The sequence below is a fragment of the Macaca mulatta genome, chromosome 3 (genome assembly GCF_049350105.2).
Source record: "Macaca mulatta isolate MMU2019108-1 chromosome 3, T2T-MMU8v2.0, whole genome shotgun sequence".
Taxonomy (NCBI): Eukaryota; Metazoa; Chordata; class Mammalia; order Primates; family Cercopithecidae; genus Macaca; species Macaca mulatta.
Window position 1 is genome coordinate 6,605,568 of NC_133408.1, and position 18,065 is coordinate 6,623,632.

Genomic DNA, 18,065 nt, shown 5'->3' on the forward strand with positions numbered 1-18,065 from the left:
TCAAGATAGTTGTCAAATTAATCTAGATCCATACTACATGTTCATATTTTCAGTATCCAGTGTTTCTGAGTAGTCCAATATTCATAGCTGAGCTACACAGAGTAGTGCTTTCTTCCCCTTCTCATTTTTAAAAATTTATTTTTTCCTAAAGTTAGTATTTGTCGGGCTCTCTTATTTGCTTGGTTTCCCATGTCATTATTACCAATTCCAAACTCTCTGTCATTTATGTAATTTTCCTCTTACTGTGTTCAAGGACCCAGACATTTAAAGACATCTCCGGAGAGCTTCTGACCAGATTCTGCCTGAGTTTGTTGCTCTCTGGGCTTTGGATACAGCTGCATCTTAGGACCCTCACCATCCTCTTGGACAGTCCCTTCATCCCTGTCTTGTTTTAGACTTTCTGTTTTCTGTACCTCAGGTCTTCTTTTTTGGTTTCTCCTTTTGTTTTAGTGGAGCCCATCCTTCAGTAACTCCCTGGTAAAGCACATCGGGGAGGTAAAGTTTTTCAGACCTTGTTTTATGAAAGTGTATTTATTCTACTTACTAATAGGTTGCTTAGGCATTAAATTCTAGGTTGGAAATAATTTTACCTATGGTTTTGAATGACTTGGTCATCTGTTCTCTAACTTCTAGTACCATTTTTAAGAAATCCAATGCTATACTGATTCTCAATCCTTTGTATTAAATGTAACTATTTTTTCCACTAAGAGTTTACAGGATGGGTTGCTGCTGTATCCTAAAGTGTCACATACGTGTGCTGAGGTGTAGGTCTACATTCTTCTGTTGTGCTAGGTATTTGATGGGCCCTTTCGGTTTGGAAAATCATGTCCTTTGAATCTGAGAAGGCTCCTTGGATTCTTTGAGGATACTCTTCCCTCCATGTGATCTCGCCTCCTTCTGGAGCTACTTTAAGCCAGATATTAGACTCCATGGGCTAGTCCTCTAATTTAAAAAATTTCTTGTATCTCTAATTTTCTTTCTTTAATTATTTTCTATTGACAAAATTGTTTAATAGTAGCATTTCTTTATGTTAAAGAAAAACAAAGTTCAAATGCCTAACCATAATTATGTTAAACACTTGGTGTGCATGCAAATAAAGACAAAAGGCTGCTGAGCCAATCTGAATTTAAATAGAGGTGTTGTAGGTATAATTAACTGTAACTTATTTTTTGAATAAGTAAGAAAAAAGTCACTGGCTGCAAAGGATTATTAGAGATGTATTTTGCAAAATTCATTTATCTGGACTGCCTCTCCCCACCTCTACCCCCTGCCAACTGAGCAGACTTCCCACTATTAACTCAAAATGACTACTCACTCTCACCCCCCAGCAGTTATAGTACACAACATCACTGCCCCACTGGATCAGGGAAATACTGCATTTGGCCTGCGACTCTGCAATCTTGTTCCAGCTTCAAGAGCCTAACAGACACCTCTGATCACCTGAGACTTCTTAAACAGCACCAATACTTCTGTCTGGTTGGAACCTTAAATACCACCACCCATCAGAGACAAGGTTCTCACTAGATTCTAAATCTGTTATTTAAATTACTTTTCAATTTAAAAAAGGAGAGACAGAGAAGAAACTTAACTGGAATAAGGCCACCTAGGAATGTTCTTAACCTCTCCATTCAGCTTTTGGTGGATATATGAAACTACACATAATAAATACAACTTTTCCTCCAGGTGCACAGCTAAGCAACAGCTTCTGGTACTTGACCTCCAGTGTTCAGAAAGACACACTGCCTAGAGTCAAGCTAGTGTGTAGATCCGGTGGCCTCTGCCAATGAGGGCTTGCCAGTCAGCAGAGGACAGACAAATAGGATCCAGCACACACAAGCAGGATGTGTGTGAGGGGAGTAGCCATACTTCTATTGAAGGATGGCTGTAGTACTCTTCATGGTATAGCCTGGACAGATGATAACAAACTTTCCAGGCACAGATAAGTCAACTGCAGTGGAGCCCAGGCAACATTCAGGGTTCTGGCCATCCCTGATGTGTCCCCCATCAATGACCAAGGACAATCGAAGCAAGAGGTCTTGAGACTCCTTGACATTCAGAGAATTGGCCTGGGAGCTGAGGCTGGCACTGGTGAGAACAACAGGTTCCCCAAACACCTAGGCCAAGTCTTGCATAAAGGCATGATGAGGAATCCAAATGCCTACAAGAGGAGCAAAGGGGTTCAGGTACTTGTCCCGCTCTTCTAAGCATTCCATCACCAGGTCACTGATCCTGGCAACAGATCTTTCAAGAGCTCCTTGAGTACTCTCCCATGGCAGGACCTTGTGCATTCCTGCATCCTGGCATGGAGTCTGGAGCCCGGCGTACGCTAAGTGTTCAGTACACATTACCCATTCCAGACTCCTTGGTGAGCCTGGACAAGCCCCTCCTGCTCTCTCTTTAAATTTTTGCTTTAATTTCTAGATAATGGTTTCCAGCCTTTCTACTGAATTTTTCAATTCTGCTATCATGTTTTTAATTTCTTTCTTTTTTTTTTTTTTTTTTTTGAGACGGAGTCTTGCTCTGTCACCCAGGCTGGAATGCAGTGGCTGGATCTCAGCTCACTGCAAGCTCCGCCTCCCGGGTTTATGCCATTCTCCTGCCTCAGCCTCCTGAGTAGCTGGGACTACAGGTGCCCGCCACCTTGCCTGGCTAGTTTTTTGTATTTTTTTTTAGTAGAGACGGGGTTTCACCGTGTTAGCCAGGATGGTCTCGATCTCCTGACCTCGTGATCCGCCCGTCTCGGCCTTCCAAAGTGCTGGGATTACAGGCTTGAGCCACCGCGCCCGGCCCATGTTTTCAATTTCTAAGAACTTTACTTTTGATCTTTGAATGTTCCTTTTGGAAAAATAACATGTATTCTATTATTACAGATGCAATATTTTTTATCTTCTCTCTCTGAGAATAATGGTTGATTTAATGACATTGTCTTCTTGCCAAAGAGTCTTTTTCCTCTATGTCACTATTTTTTCCTTTTTGTTTGTCTTCGTCACTGTCTTTTAGAATAGATTTTTTTTTTTTTTCCAAATGTCTTGGCTCCTTTGAATATTTAATCTGTGCTTGCACTTAAGAATTGTAAAATGCTGGTTGGAAGCTCATTGACACCCATGTATTCATTGACTCTCTAGAGCAGTGGTTCTCAAAGTGTGGTCCATGGAGCAGCAGTTTCAGCCTTCCCGAGGTGCTTGTTAGACGTGCATGTTCTTGAGCCCCTCCCAGACCTTCTGAATCAGAATCTAGAGTGGGGCCCAGCAATCTGCATTTTAATGCCTCCCTCCCACCATAATTGTTATTCATGCTACAGTTGGAGAAGTACTGAAAAGTTAAGGGTGGTCTGCTTCGGTGGCTTCAATGAGGCGATCTGCATGGCAGTATCTTTGTGCCTCTTCTTTTGGACTAACCAGGTATCACAGCATCATCTCTGGCTGCCAGACTCCTAAGAGCCTACTAGAGAAAGAAGGTGGGGAATCTCAACCTTCAGTATATGAACATTTCTTTAACCTCCTGTTTTCAAATTGAATTTCATTTTCAGCTTTGTCTGCTGTCATTCAGTCCAGAGACTGTTTATCCCTCTCTGGAATTAGACCTTGGGTCTTCAGTCAGATGACTGAGGGGCAGTTCCCTTTTGTCCCTCTTGCTGGTTCTGCTACATATCACCTTCAGTTGTCTTGGTTTCATCATCTCCCATGTTGGCTCCCACATTCCACACAGAGCCCCCAGAGCTCTGCAGGATCAGCCGCTGCCCGTGCCTCCTGACTCTCCTCTTGCTTCCCACACTCCGGCGGACCAAGCTCCCAGCCATTCCTGGTCACTGCAGCAGCCCTCTTTGCTGAGGGCCTCAGCATGTGCTTTTTTCTCTAGCAATGCTTTCTTCTTCCATCCTCCTTCACCCAGTCTAAATCTTTGCTACCTGTTAATGGCTGAAATGTGTTTCTCTAAAAGATGTTGAAGTTCTAACCCCCAGTACCTGTGAATATGACCTTATTAGAGATGATCAAGTTAAGATGCACTCATTACAGTGGTTTCTAATCCAATAAGCCTGATGTCCTTATAAAAAGGAGAAGCTTGGACACAGACAGGTGCACTAGGAGAACACTGTGTGAACCCCAAGGCAGAGAACGCCATGCAAACATGCAGCAGAAGCCGAGGCACACCCAAGATTGCCAGCAAATCACTAGACACTGAGGGTAGGCCTGGAAAAGATCCCTTTCTCAGAGCCTCAGAAGGAACCAACCCTGCTGACAACTGGATCTTGCACTTCTGGCCTCCAGAATCATCAGAAAATGTATTTCTGTTTTGAAACGACCCTAGCATGTGGCGCTTTGTTATGGCAGTCCCAGAAAAGTAAGTCACCACCCTCTCTGGTCCTCCTCATGATGCTGTCTGATCACTCATCCTTGGTTAGCACCTCTTTGCCGTATCTCCCCACACCTTACACTTTTTCATCCAAGTACTTTCCGTAGTACAATTATGTAATTGCAATTTCTTTAATTATTCAGATGTGTAGCTACTTGTGCAATTATTGGTTTATTTGCCCCCATTAGTCTTCTTGTCAGTCCTCTGTGCACGTAGGGGTTAGGGTCATGTCTGTCTTATTTACCAACACACTCCAACTGTGTAGCACAAGACTTGGAACATAGCGACTTTGGTTAGCACTGGTCGAAGGATTTAATTTTCTTTGATTTCTTCCCTCTCCCTCTCCTTGAGGGTCGCATTAGTTTTAGACATATAAAGTAATCTGTGACCTTGGCCCTCCTACTGGAAAGGAAGCTCCAGGCCTGCCCCCAGCTGTACTTACTGCAGGCTGCCCACTTACTGCCCTTCCTGGCTGCTGTCAGGGAATGAGGGAACTCACCTACACTTCCAGCTGTGGCCTCCCCCGGGACATGGGACTCACCTGGGGCTTATAAAATGCAGATGCCTTGTCTTCACAGCAGCTCAAGCTCTCTAGGTGATTCTAATATGAGAATCGCTGAATTTGAGCCCATTTACATCTATCTTGAGTACAGTAGTAATTTATTTGGTCACTTGTATTCCTAGTTCATAGCTGATTAAAAACCAGAAGTGAATATGGGGGCTAGGTATCAGAAACTGTCCCAAACACCAAACAATTGAGTTCCGCCAAATCAATGGGAACATTAAGTAGAGTGACAGCTGGGCCTCTGACCTACACTGTAATGTTCACAATGATGGGCTTCAGTAAATAAGAAAACTTTAGTTACGCTCCATGTGCGTTCCTTAACAAGGTGGAAAATGATAAATCGCTAACACTACCACACTGAGCTTATCTATGTCCCAGGCATAGCTCTGAGCAGAGATGATGTTTGATTTAAACCTTACAAGAACCTTATAGGTTATGTTCTGTTGACATTCCCATTTTTCAGATGAGGAAACTGAGGACTAGAGAGAGCCAGTGAGTTGTTCAAGGTCGCATTACTAGTAATGGGAGGGACAAACTCAGATCTTCATCTGTCCAACTTGAAAGTTGGTAATATAAGTGTTTTTTGAGCAAGTTCCTTTTGTTCCCATAAAAGACAATTATTTTTGTGAAAATTCATTTATGATGGCATTGCCTACCAGTGCCATGTTAATGACACTACCAGTGTCAGTGACCCACCAACACCATGTTAATGGTGTGTTTACTTAAAAATTGCACACAAGAATGATGTGGGTAATGGTTGACAAATGTGAAATTTTCAAAAATTATTTAATTTTTATTCAGACCACTTTGGTAGATAAAAAGAAAACTAGAAGTGATTCTATTGTGTTTTACTCCTTTGCACCTTCTGAAGAGAAGCAGGTGGTTTGCTGAGTTATATTTGCTGGGTTTTCCCATCTGATTAACAGTTAATAGCAGAAATGTGCTCTTTTACCTCATCTTCCCTTTTCTGGCCTGCTTTGAGGCTCTCTTGGTAAAATGTCTGGCCTAAGACAGGATGTTCTTTGTGGGCTGGTCCAGACCCCATCTTTGCCTCACTTTCCTGCATGGTGGGTTCAGATCAGGTTGCTATTATAAGCTGATTCTCATAAAAGTCTGTGAATAAGAAAAAGGAGAGCTTGTAGCACTGGGAGATTTACATTCCTCTCCTGGTAGCAAGAAGGTCATTCTGAATATTTGTTTGCAGGGAAATATGCAGTTTGTGCTTTCTCCGCAGGTTCTGAGGTCTCTCCTCTAAAATGGATTGTTGCAGTTTCTTCAAGGGAGTCCAAACAGGGAAAAAGAGAACTAGAGTGAAAGGGCGTTTTGTATTCGCACACACTTCCTCCTCTATTGGTTGATTATGAAAACCCCCAACCTAACAGATGGCTTGGTGCGGGGCTCTTTGTTGAAGATACTATTATTAACAGATGAAATGCATGTGTCCGCCACAGAGACGTCTCAGGAGGGCAGCTCTCCAGCCAGATAATGGTCCAATACTCTATTAGCTTGGTGTGAAAAGGAGAGAATTTTAAAACCAGTTACTTTCACTCTGAAGGGCGAGGGTAAGAGGTACTTCTGCATTTATCTCTTCCTAATTGGAAGAAGACGACTTCTAAGTCTAAAAGTTTACTTTGTTGGCATTTGACTAAGACTGTAGTTTTGGTGGCTGGAGATTTAAATTCATATTAGACTTATTAAGAAACACAAGTAAAACTTTCAGAGTAGAAATGAATGGGCAATCCCTAAATAATTCATTGGTACTTTTTAGCTTATTGAGCCAAATACACTGATAACTTTTAGTCATCCACGGTTATCCAAACTCAAGTCTCACTTGGGATTATGCTTGTGGCTTCTCAGTGTTGGAAGGGACCTCAGAAGGCTAAACACGTTTGAATGTGAGGAATCTAAAAAAGTGAGGAATTACCAGCACTTACACAGTAATTAAAAAATCAGATTAGGGTTGGTTTGTACTTATTTTTTATTACTTTATGCTAATAAATAACACCAATAAATAGTGATCAATCTGTGTTGCTGCAGGGGAAAAGTTCCCAGACCTTGTAACACTTAAAATATATGCAAAATAACTTAAAGTCTTGATCATGACACTGTAAAAAGGTTGAAGGAATGACTTTCTAACTTTGCTGCTTGTTAATGAGTGGAGATAGAAGGGGAGATGTGTGTTAATTTTGAGGAAACTTCTGTCTTTTTCTATACTATACAGCTCTCCTGGGTAATTTTTGAGTCAACTCTAGTGTGAAGAACGAAGGCTTAGATATCTCATGAAAAAATTCACTGGCTCTAGGTTCATAGAGTATGCAGCACTGTCCAATATAACTGTCTGCAATAATGGAAATGTTCCATATGTCAGCACTGTTTAATGTGCCAGCCACTCGCCATGTGGCTACTGAGCACTTGAAATATGGTGAGTGCAGCTGAGGATCTCATTTTTTTTTAACTTCAATTAATTTACCTTTAAATTGAAATAGTCATGTAGCTAGCAGCTGGCATATTTGACAGTTGTAGAACTGTATATAATAACCTCTTAAAGTTCATTGGTATCTTTTTATAATTAAGAAGTAGACTTGTGCATGCTAAAATAAAACAAAATTAGTAAGAACACATCTATTTAATCAAGAAGGTAATTTCATGAAATTATATATTCCTTCTCTGTCCTACTCCAGTCTGTCTTTTGAGATGTAGCTATGGATAACAGCTTCTTATAGATCTCTCCAAGAGCTTTGTATGCATGCATAAACATAGAAATGAGTACACATTTCTTTACAGGAGTGGAAACATACAGTATCCACTAATTTTATTTCACTACTTCTTCAGCTTCAAAATATCTGGAGATCTGTTATATGAGCCCTAAAGCTGCCTTGTCATTTTAATAGCTGCATAATATTCCATAATCTAGATGAATGATTATTTAATTGGTCTCTAATGGTGGATGTTTGTTTTTTTCCCCATCCAGTTGCTATGGTATAATCACAGAACTGACCATTCATCCAGTTATATTTTTGCATATGCATGTGTGGTTGGTATTTCCAATGACAGTAAATTGCATGAGAAGAGAAATCTCAAAGACAACACCAGGATGCAAGTCATTCAGGATTTAATAAGTTTTTGTCCTTGAAATGCTCTCAGAAACAAACAAGCATGAGTATAATTTTCATACAGTGAGCATAATGTTGACTGTAAGCATCGTGTGAGAAACAGTTGCTGTCTATTTTGTCCACTGGTATATCCTATGTGTTCACAATGCTAGCCAGTAGCAGGGGCTCAATAAATCTTTGCTCAATGAATAGGTCGATGTCCTGGTTGTGGATCACATTCTGAGTCTTTCACTTGCTTTGGAAAGGATCTGCCAGAGACCGAAGAGGTTACATTTGTCTTAAATAACAAAAGCTATTAATATCTCTCACAGTCACATATTATTTAGTTTTCAGTTGCTCCTCACCCATCCTTGGAGTAATATCCATTACTATTCCTAGAGAAATAGTTATGAAAAAGTTAAAATACCTTACAGATACTGAGAGTTGCTTTTCAAGACTTTTCTTAAAATGTGATGAAATCATATAGGCATTGGCAGACAGATGTCATTGGCTATGCTCTGGACTGCAGGTGCTGCTTTTAGTTGCTCTCAGTGGGCCTTCCTCAGCTGAGAGGGCACTGCCCTCAGCCACCCTGGCACATGCCATACCTCTGCAAGGCAAAGGCTAGACACTGTGAGCCAGGCGGTCAAGTGGACTTGAATCTGGACCCCTCCTTACTCTCCAATCACAGATCTCCATAAATACTCCATGTCTTTTTTTCTGTAAACCGCTCACCGTCCCTCCCATTCCCGAAAAACGTTCACTTCTGCAAGGACTTGCTCTGTGTAAGTGCAGAAAACGGGTTCCGTCTCCCCTGTCACTTCCTTTACTCTCAACTGCTGTTTCCATGGAGTTTTGTTTCTGACTTCTCCCTGCCCCGTGGCCCGGCCTTCTGGAGGAGAATGAGGAAGTGAACCTGATGGGGTACTGTGATGGTTAATTGTATTTGTTAACTTGACTGGGCCATGGGGTGCCCAGATAGCTGGTGAAACATTATTTCTGGATGTGTCTGTGAGAGTGTTTCTGCAAGAGACTCACATTTGCATTGGTGGACTGAGTGAAGTAGATGGCCCTCTCCATTGTGGGTGGGCCTCATCCACTCTGTTGAGAGCCTGAGTAGAACAAAAAGAAGAAGGAAGGTTGAATTTATCCTCTGCCTGGTCCCTTGAGCTGGGGCATGTTTTCTTCCCCCAGAGTTCCTGGTTATCAGGCCTTCAGACGCAGACTGGAATGTGTACCACTGGCTCTGCAGCTCTCAGGCCTTTGAACTACACCACTGACTTTCCCGGGTCTCATCTGCATCATGCTTGCAAATGGCAAGGCGTGGGACTTCTCAGCCTCCATCGCCGTGTGAACCAGTACCTTACAGTAAAATGCTCTCTACACACACATATATGTATAGGCATGTGTGTGTGTGTGTATATATATACACACACACATACATATATACACATATACATGCACACACACATCAAGTTTCACAAATGTAGTCTATAATATATTTATCCAATTTGCTCTGTTTTCTCTTAAGAACCCTGGCTAATATAAACAAGTTACTTTGTTTAGAGATTTTAACAATGAGAAAAGGTCAAAATGGCCTCTCATCCAACACACGTCCAGTGTAGTGGACGCTGCAGAATGAAACATACCTTCAAGGGTCCTTATGAACTCTCAGGAGGATATGGATGACAAGAGGGGGAAGTGACAAGTGATATGGGAAGAATGGGCCTGTGGATGCATGACTGTGATGGAAAGTGGGTTCACACCCCTCCCTAAAGGTGCTGCTGTGTTTCAACTAGGCAGGACCAGAAAGATCAGAAGAAAAGGAGACAAGAAAGTTAGTTCCAGTGTGTGCCTAAGAACCTGTTTGCTGTATTATGCTACACAAATCTTGTTAGGTTTCATAATATACTTAATTTTGTTTCTTTATTGCCTTTCAACATAATTTTAGATTTTTTAAAGAAAATAAAAATAATCAGATAACCCAGAAAATTATAATAGACAGAGAAAGAACTGGCATCCCACTACTTAGATAACTACCATTGCCATTTTATTTTAGTGGTTATATTTTACATAAGTGTGGTCATGTTATATGTGTTGATTTTCTAAATTAACCCCTTTTTGTTTGTTTTTCTCTTTTCTTTCTCCTCTTCTCTTCACCTCAATAAAATCAGGTAACCAATGTTAATATTTGCTGTGCAACATGTTTTCACCCTTACAAGATCTCTCTTTCTGTCTCTCTCACACACACAGATGTGTGTGTTGTCTGTTTTACAAAAGTGACATATTTTATATCTTCTTCTGTATCTTGCTTTTTTTTATATCTTCTTCTGTATCTTGCTTTTTTCACTTAATTAAATGTGGTGGAAATGTCTACACATCCCTGATTTTTTAAGACTATATTTAATTCAACATTCCTCAAGGATAGGTATTTGGATGGCTTCCTCCCTTTCTCTCTTTTCTTTCCTTTTCTTCTCTCTCTCGCTTTTTTCCCTTGTTTCAGCAAACTGTTCGGCAGCAGATAGCATTCATTGCCAATACAGCTTTAAGTTCTGCTGATGTTTTATCTCAGTGGAACAGATGCCTAAGACTAAAATTGCAAAGTTGAAGGGTAGGTGATTTTTGTTTTGTTTGTAAATAGATATTGCCAGAATCCATTAAAATTAAAGACAGCTACAAAAGTATCAAATTGCCACCAACAATGTCCACAAGTATCCTTTTCCCCTGTGTCCCACCAACATTAGTTTCCTTGTCATTTAGGTCCTTTCCGTTTGGTGGATGAGAAGCAATGTCCAATTGTTATTTAAATGTACAGTCCCCTGCCTATTAATGTGGTTCAGCTTCTGCTCAGCTTTATTGGCTGTTTTGTTTTCTTTTCCTCTAAACGATCACATGCCTATTAATTGCTTTTTGTTGTCAATTGTTAAATGTTCAACCTCATATTGACATTAGGCCTCTATCTATCTTGCAGGTGGTGAGTGTGCCCCTTAGTCCACCCATTACTTGTCTTCTGACTTTGTTTTGGTCAGAAGTTTGTCATTAAAAGAATATTGCAGTTATTTGTCTTTTATTTTATAAGCTTCTGGGCTTCTGTCAATGTTTAAAGATGTATCCTGGCCGGGCACAGTGGCTCACACCTGTAATCCCAGCACGCTGGGAGGCTGAGGTGGGCAGATCATGAGGTCAGGAGATCGAGACCATCTGGGCCAACATGGTGAAACCCTGTCTCTACTAAAATACAAAAAAATTAGCCAGGCATGGTGGTACGCGCCTGTAGTCCCAGCTACTCAGGAGGCTGAGACAGGAGAATCGCTTGAATGTGGGAGGCAGAGGTTGCAGTGATCCAAGATCGTGCCACCGCACTCCAGCCTGGGTGACAGAGTGTGACTCCATCTGAAAAAAAAAAAAGATGTATCCCTGGCCCCTGGGTTATACATGAACATACTGTCTCCAGAATATTCTTCTATCTGAATTGCTTGGTCTTAAATTTTGCTTATGATTCAAGTATTTTTCTTCTGTATATTTTTAATTAGCATTTTTAATGTGTCTGAAATGAAGAGTCCAATTTCATCTTATCCCCAATTTCTTACACTTCTCTCGAGCCACTAAAATTTGGTTTATGTCAATGAAAAGGAAATGCCTGTATAGTTTTCTTCTTTCTTTCCATCTTCTGCTTTCTACATTGCCTGCCTTCCTGTCTTTTCCTCATTCTTGACCTGTCTTTGACACTGTTCCCTTTCTTCTGCTCTTGCGTCAAGGCATAGAACCTCACTAAAAACACAGCAAAGCTGTAGCAGCAGTAACGATAGTAAATACTTACATTTATAGGATCTTTTGCTCTCTGCATGCTGGGCACTATTCTAGGCGCTTGGCAGGTTTTAAGTCATTTGATTGTCACAGCAGCTCTGTGGCATAGGTAGGGTTAACAGACCAGTCTTTGGAGGGCAGAGGTAAAGCCACCTGCACGGGTCACCTCGCTCTGGCTCAGGCTCAGCAGCCCTGACGGGGTCTGACCCCAAGCCGGGTCTTAACCACTGGACTCCAGAACCACATCAGTCCTGCGGGGAACACAAGGCTGGCCCCTCGCCTTTCTCCACGTGGTGTTTTGGGACCTCTGCCCCTCTGTGTTGAGCGCCTTCCCAGTGAGGACGGAACTCCTTTAGAGACCCTGGGGCATTTCATCAAGGCTGTCTTCCCTGGTGTCTGAAAAGCTGCCCACGAAGCCACAGAGCTGAGCTGTGACTGGGGCTACAGGGGTCATACGAGGATCCCTGAGCTGCTTCCTCATTCTGCTGTCCTTGGGGCCATGCTGGATCATTCCCCAGACATTGAAAGCCCCGTGCTGAAACCAGGATTTCTCCGCGTTATCTCATCTGGAGGCCCCTAGCATAACGAGGCCCCCGGGACAGCTGCCTGGCACGCCTGGCGCCTCCAGGAACTCTGTGTGAACGCTGTTCTTTCAAGAGGGGGCCGCTGCACCCCTCCACAGGAGTCCCGGGGCTGGTGGGAACTCAGGTCCCTCAGGCAGATCCAGGCTCGCACCCCCATCTGCAGCTCTCCCCCCAGCCTCTTCCCTCAGCGTCGTCCTTCCCCTCAACCGAATCCCAGTGGGCCGCCATGATCAGTGCTCTGCACACAGGCTTATGTTTGGCTTTGAAGTGTTCTCTGCTTCTAAAACCTATTTGATACAAACCCCGCCTTGACCTTTTCTTATAATTCAAATCCCTAGACTCACTACCTGTCTTCATTTAAAAAAACACCTTGTTAGAGTGCCTGTGAGCAAGCCACCTGCCCAGTGCAGAGTAAAGAAATATTTATTTTGATGAAATGTTTATGCAAGTTGATAAGCTGACTTGACATCTAAGAATTTTTTTTTTAATTCCCTTCCATCTGGGTTTTTTTTTTTCTGTCACAACTCTGTGTCTCCCAAGGTGTGAAATGCAGGAGATGTCACTAAGGGTCTCTGTGCCTTGCCTCATGCAACACTTTTTTTTTTTTTTTAATCGAGTGTCTCTTAATTCAGCAGATATTCATTGAGCATTTACTATATGCTGAGCATTATTCTAGATGTGGTGAGTGTAGAAGTGAACAGAAAGACACAATCTCAGCTTTCATCTAAGGATAAGCCTGTAGATAATTGCATACATTTATACATCAATACAGAGAAAATGAAGCTCAGTGGATACACGCTGGTAGGGTAGAGAATGCTGTTGGTGTGGGGGTTTGTCAGGGAAAGGCTCTCGGAAGAGGTGTTTACGTTAGCAGTGATGGCAGTGGGAGGGCGGCCCCTGGGGTGGCTGAGGGAAGAGTGTGCGCCTGTGCTGAGTGTGCCTGAGCAAAATGCAGGAAGCCAGCGCTGAATGTATGAGCAGGAAGGTGGCAGGAGCAGGGGATCTGGAGCTGGTGCTGGATAACACAGGGCTCATTGCCTTGGTGAGGACGTCGGATTTCACCTTGTATGAAATCACTGATACAGGGAGGCAATGGAGAGTTTGACCAGGGCTTCCAGTCATCGTGTGTGTGTGTGTGTGTGTGTATGTGGGCATTGCAGGATCAAGCTGGCTGCTTTACAGAGACCAGGCTGTGTGTGAGAGAATAGAAGTGGGGAGAAACATAAAAGCCCATGGGAGAAGATGGGGTTCCTGTTCTTGGTCAGAGGCGGCTCTGTCTACACAAGTATCCACCATGGATCTTTTGGAGTCACCTTGCCATCCTCCCCATCCCTCCCCACATGCCCCATCTCTTCCCTCTTCAACTGATCATTACTGGACCTCTGGGTGTTGTGCTTGGGTTCAGGCCAAGCTCTGCCCCTCACTGACTGGTGATAGAGTGCAAGGTTCTGGACCACTCTGAGCCGAGGATTCTGCATCTGGTGGACAGGGAGGAGAGCAGTAGTGCTCGCCTCTCAGGAAAGAGTTGATTTCGTGAGCACAGGCAGCACGTGGCCTAAAACTGAACATACAGGCGCTGAATGAGTATCAGTGACAGGCTAACGACCTCATGTATTGAGAATGATGCAACTGTTATTTAAAGTACTATTAAAGTATTTTCAACTCCTGATCATCTCACCTTTTAAATGTCTTTCACTATTATCTGCAGCAAGTGCCTTTATTCCAGTCCTACTGCGTTGGTCAGGTCTTACTCATTTCCTAGAAAGTCCTCCCTGCATCTTTCTCACATTCCTCAGGCCATTATCCAGTGTGTCCCCAGAAGGGAATGTTTCCAAGGCATACCCCTCATTGTGTCACTTCCTTACTGACCATACATCAGTGGTTTCCTCTTGCCTTCAGGATGGAGCCCAGCTCCTCCTTGCAAGGGGCCTTCCATGACTGTGCTGTGTCCTTCCAGTCTGTGTCTCTGTACATTCAGCTCTCTCTGCTGGGTGGGGGTGGGGAGCAACTGTTCCTTCGTGTACAAGGCTGAAGCCAATAGAGTGTTCAGGACTCAGCTCCGGTATCTGCAGGGAAGCCTTTCCTGCTCACTGTCTCTGCCACACCTGTTTCCACCACACACATACACACACACACACACACGCACACACACATAAAACAATGCACATAAACACACACCACATATGCAAGCACACAGAATACACACACACACTAAAATAAAAACACACACCACAGAAACACATAGACACACAACACACTTTCACAAACACACAAACACAGATACCACACAAACAGCACACACAGAAAGACACACATGGACAGCACACACACAGGCACACATACACCACACCAGCTAGTTGAATTAGATGTGTCAACTCCTGATTATATAATTTATCTTATCAAATTGTTGTCACTATTATTTGAATTTCTTGCTTAATTGAGGTTAGTAGATACTGTGTTTTGGTCTTTATTTTTTTACACACAGTAAGGCATGTAAAGTACATAAGGCTTAAGCATGCAGCGTGGCAAATTTTCCATGTGTATGCTCCTGTGTGGTGTTCACCCACACGCATATGGAGAACATTTCAAGCAGTCCACAGGCTCCCCGGTGCCCATCCCAGTTCATCCTCATCCATCTTTAACCCCACAGGGACTGTTATAACAGCCTCTAGATAACAGACTTACACCATGTATTTGTTGAAGGACTCAGTCAGTTCACTGGAGGAAGAAATGGGTGGGTCGCTGCTGACATTTTTGGTCATCTCTGCCCTTTGCAGTTCTGAGACCAGAGGTGTGGCTGTGTCTGGCGTCAATGAATCAAAACACCCTACAGCCAGATTGAGGCTTTGCCAAGTAATGTGTTTCCTCAAAATGTTTCTGTAGGTCCAGTTGTAGGCTGTGATGACATCATGTAGTGGTTATCTGTGTAACCTTCTCAGAGCCAACTCCCATATCTCATTGAATCCTCTCAACAATCTTCTAAAATAGGAAGGGTGGGTATGATTACTCAATTTTCCACGAGAAGAAACTGAGACTCCAGGTAAAGTCCGAGCTCCTTCTCTGCACAGGGGAGCACTGTGATGGCCCCTGATGCACGTGGCTCAAGTGAGTTACAAAGCAAGATGCTGGTGTCCTCACCCAAATCTACGGAAACCCTTCCCTGCCTCTTGCCTTTTGACTTCAGGCATCTTGATCCTGTTGGGGTTTAACTGCGTTCCCTTCTCTCCAAAACATACGGTGCAATCCTAACCCACAGTACCTCAGAGTGGGACCCTATTTGAGAGTAGGGACATCAAAGGTTGCAAAGGTAATAAGTTGAAATGAGATCATACTGGAGTAGGGTGAGTCTCTAATATAACCACCATTCTTGTAAGAAGAGGAGAAGAGAGGCCCAGACACTTACAGAGAGAAAGAAGGCCATGTGAAGACAGAGGCTGAGATCAGAAAGGTGCAGCTGCAAGTCAAAGAGTGCCAAGGATGGCAGCAACCACTAGAGGCTGGATGAGAAAAGGGGAAGCTCTTCCCTGCAGGTTGCAGAACGCGGAGGGTCCTACCAACACCTTGATTTTGGACTTTTAGCATTCCAAATTCTAAGACAATACATTCCTGTTGTTTTAAGTGACCCAGTTTGGGGACCTTTGTTTCAGCAGCCCTAGGCAACTAATACAGGTCCCCCATGGGAAACTCCTTATTGCCTTGATCAGAATGAACCCCACAGGTCCAATAGGAGTGAGGCTTCACGGTGGAGACCTTCCTGCCTAAAATGCCCTCCTTGCTCATCCCTGGCAACATTCAACCCCAACCCTTCCTTTAGCACAAGGCTCAAAGGCCATAGCTTCGTATATGCTCTCCCGGTTCTCCAACAGAAAACAGAGGAGTAACAGATGCTATACGTGGATGATGTAACTTGGATGATGTAACTCCTCAAATGTGCATTGTTTCTTATTTAGCATCAGTCAAGTGGGCACCAAGGTGGCCTCTTTGACTTCACCTTTCTTCCACTAGGATGGCTGACCAAGAGCTGTAGGAAGACAGAACCGGGGAAGGGACAAGTCTGGATGGAATTGTTTCAGGTCAAAAGTGGTCTTCCAGAGGCTACACTGATTAGCAATACAAAAGGAGGAATCGCTGTAAACCTAAGCTATTTTATAAAGCTGTCTTTTCCAGGTGTCTCTACTCTCAGGGCAGAATGCCCCCGTCCTTGACTCAGTTTTGCATATTGACATCTTAACTGAATTTGAAAGCTCAACTTTCTTGCCATTTCCTCTGAGACTTCTGTATGAAGTACAGTACTCACTTTCCCTCTTAAATTTCCACGGTGCTTTATGTGTACACGTGTGCGTATCTGAGGACAGGTTCCACCTTCTACCTGCATTAGAGATCTCCATTCCAGCCCACAAATACTTACCCAGCATGTACTTGGGCCAGGCCATGAGGATACCGCCCTGAATAGGAAAGAGTGTCTGGTCTCATGGAACTCACAGTTTAGTGAGAAATAAGTGTGTTTCTTACTGAAGTCTATTATGTAAATACATTTGAAAAGACTCTGGTGCATGTGTTAGGCGCATTCAAGATCCTTCACCCATTCAGCCTGTGGCAGATGCGTTAATAGACAACCACATAGGGTCGCACTCACATGGGGTCCCATCTGGTCCCAAGCAAAGAAGGGCCTGCACTTGAGGTTGAATTCTCTGTAGTCACCATCTTGAAATGTTTAATGATATCATCTCTGTTTTACCTTTTCTAAATCCAGTGGGACAGTGGAGTATGACGGGGGCTTGTAGCCTTGGCTCCTGTACCATCCTGCCACCTGCCACCTCTCCTTTGGGAGAGGTTCTCAGCTGTCCACTTCCCAACCTCATGTTCCCCCAACTCTTGAGCAGCCTCTGCCCCTGCAATTGTTGCTGCCCCCCAATAGGGTGGCAACTGCATCATTTTGGAACAGCAAGCCTATGTTCTGCCACCACCTGCCATCTGTGGTAGGTGTCTGGGCATATGTGTAGGACAAGCACTGTGTAGGGGTTCACTGTGAGGCCCGGCAGTGACTGTCCCCTCAGCAGGCTGGCAGTGCCAGGGCACATTCCAGAGCCTCGCACCCACCTCCAGTCCAGGTACCCAGAGCTTCCCAGCAGGGAGGTTGCAATCCCTCAGGGATCTCATGTCCACTGTACATTGGGACAGTGGGCTGTGGGAGAGAGACAGTGGCTTCCCCACCCTCTAACTGTGGCTGGTCACAGCATGTGGGTGCAGCCAAGCGCCAGGAAGCAACTGGCAAGTACAAGCCTCTTGTACTGCACCAAGTCACCTGGAAGCGCTGTGGGGTCTGTGCAGGGCTGCATTCCCATGCCTGAGGAAGAGCAGCATGAAGAAGACACCATGACTGGTTGAGAGAGGCAGGAAGAAAGAAAGGAGAAAGTGTTCTGTTTTATACTTGTCATGGTGCTTCCTTTTCATTTTTTTCATTTTGAGAAAATTTTCATTTTGCAGTGGACCCTGCAAATCATGTTTCCAGCCCTGCTCCAAAACTCAGTAACAGTTAACCACAGCCATTGCTAACTATAGTGACCATGTGCTGTCAACGGATGGAAAGATCTTCACAGCCCTGTGAGTTAAGAACTGTGGTAATTTCCAGTCTGTGTATGAGGAAAGTGAGGCTCGAGTCAC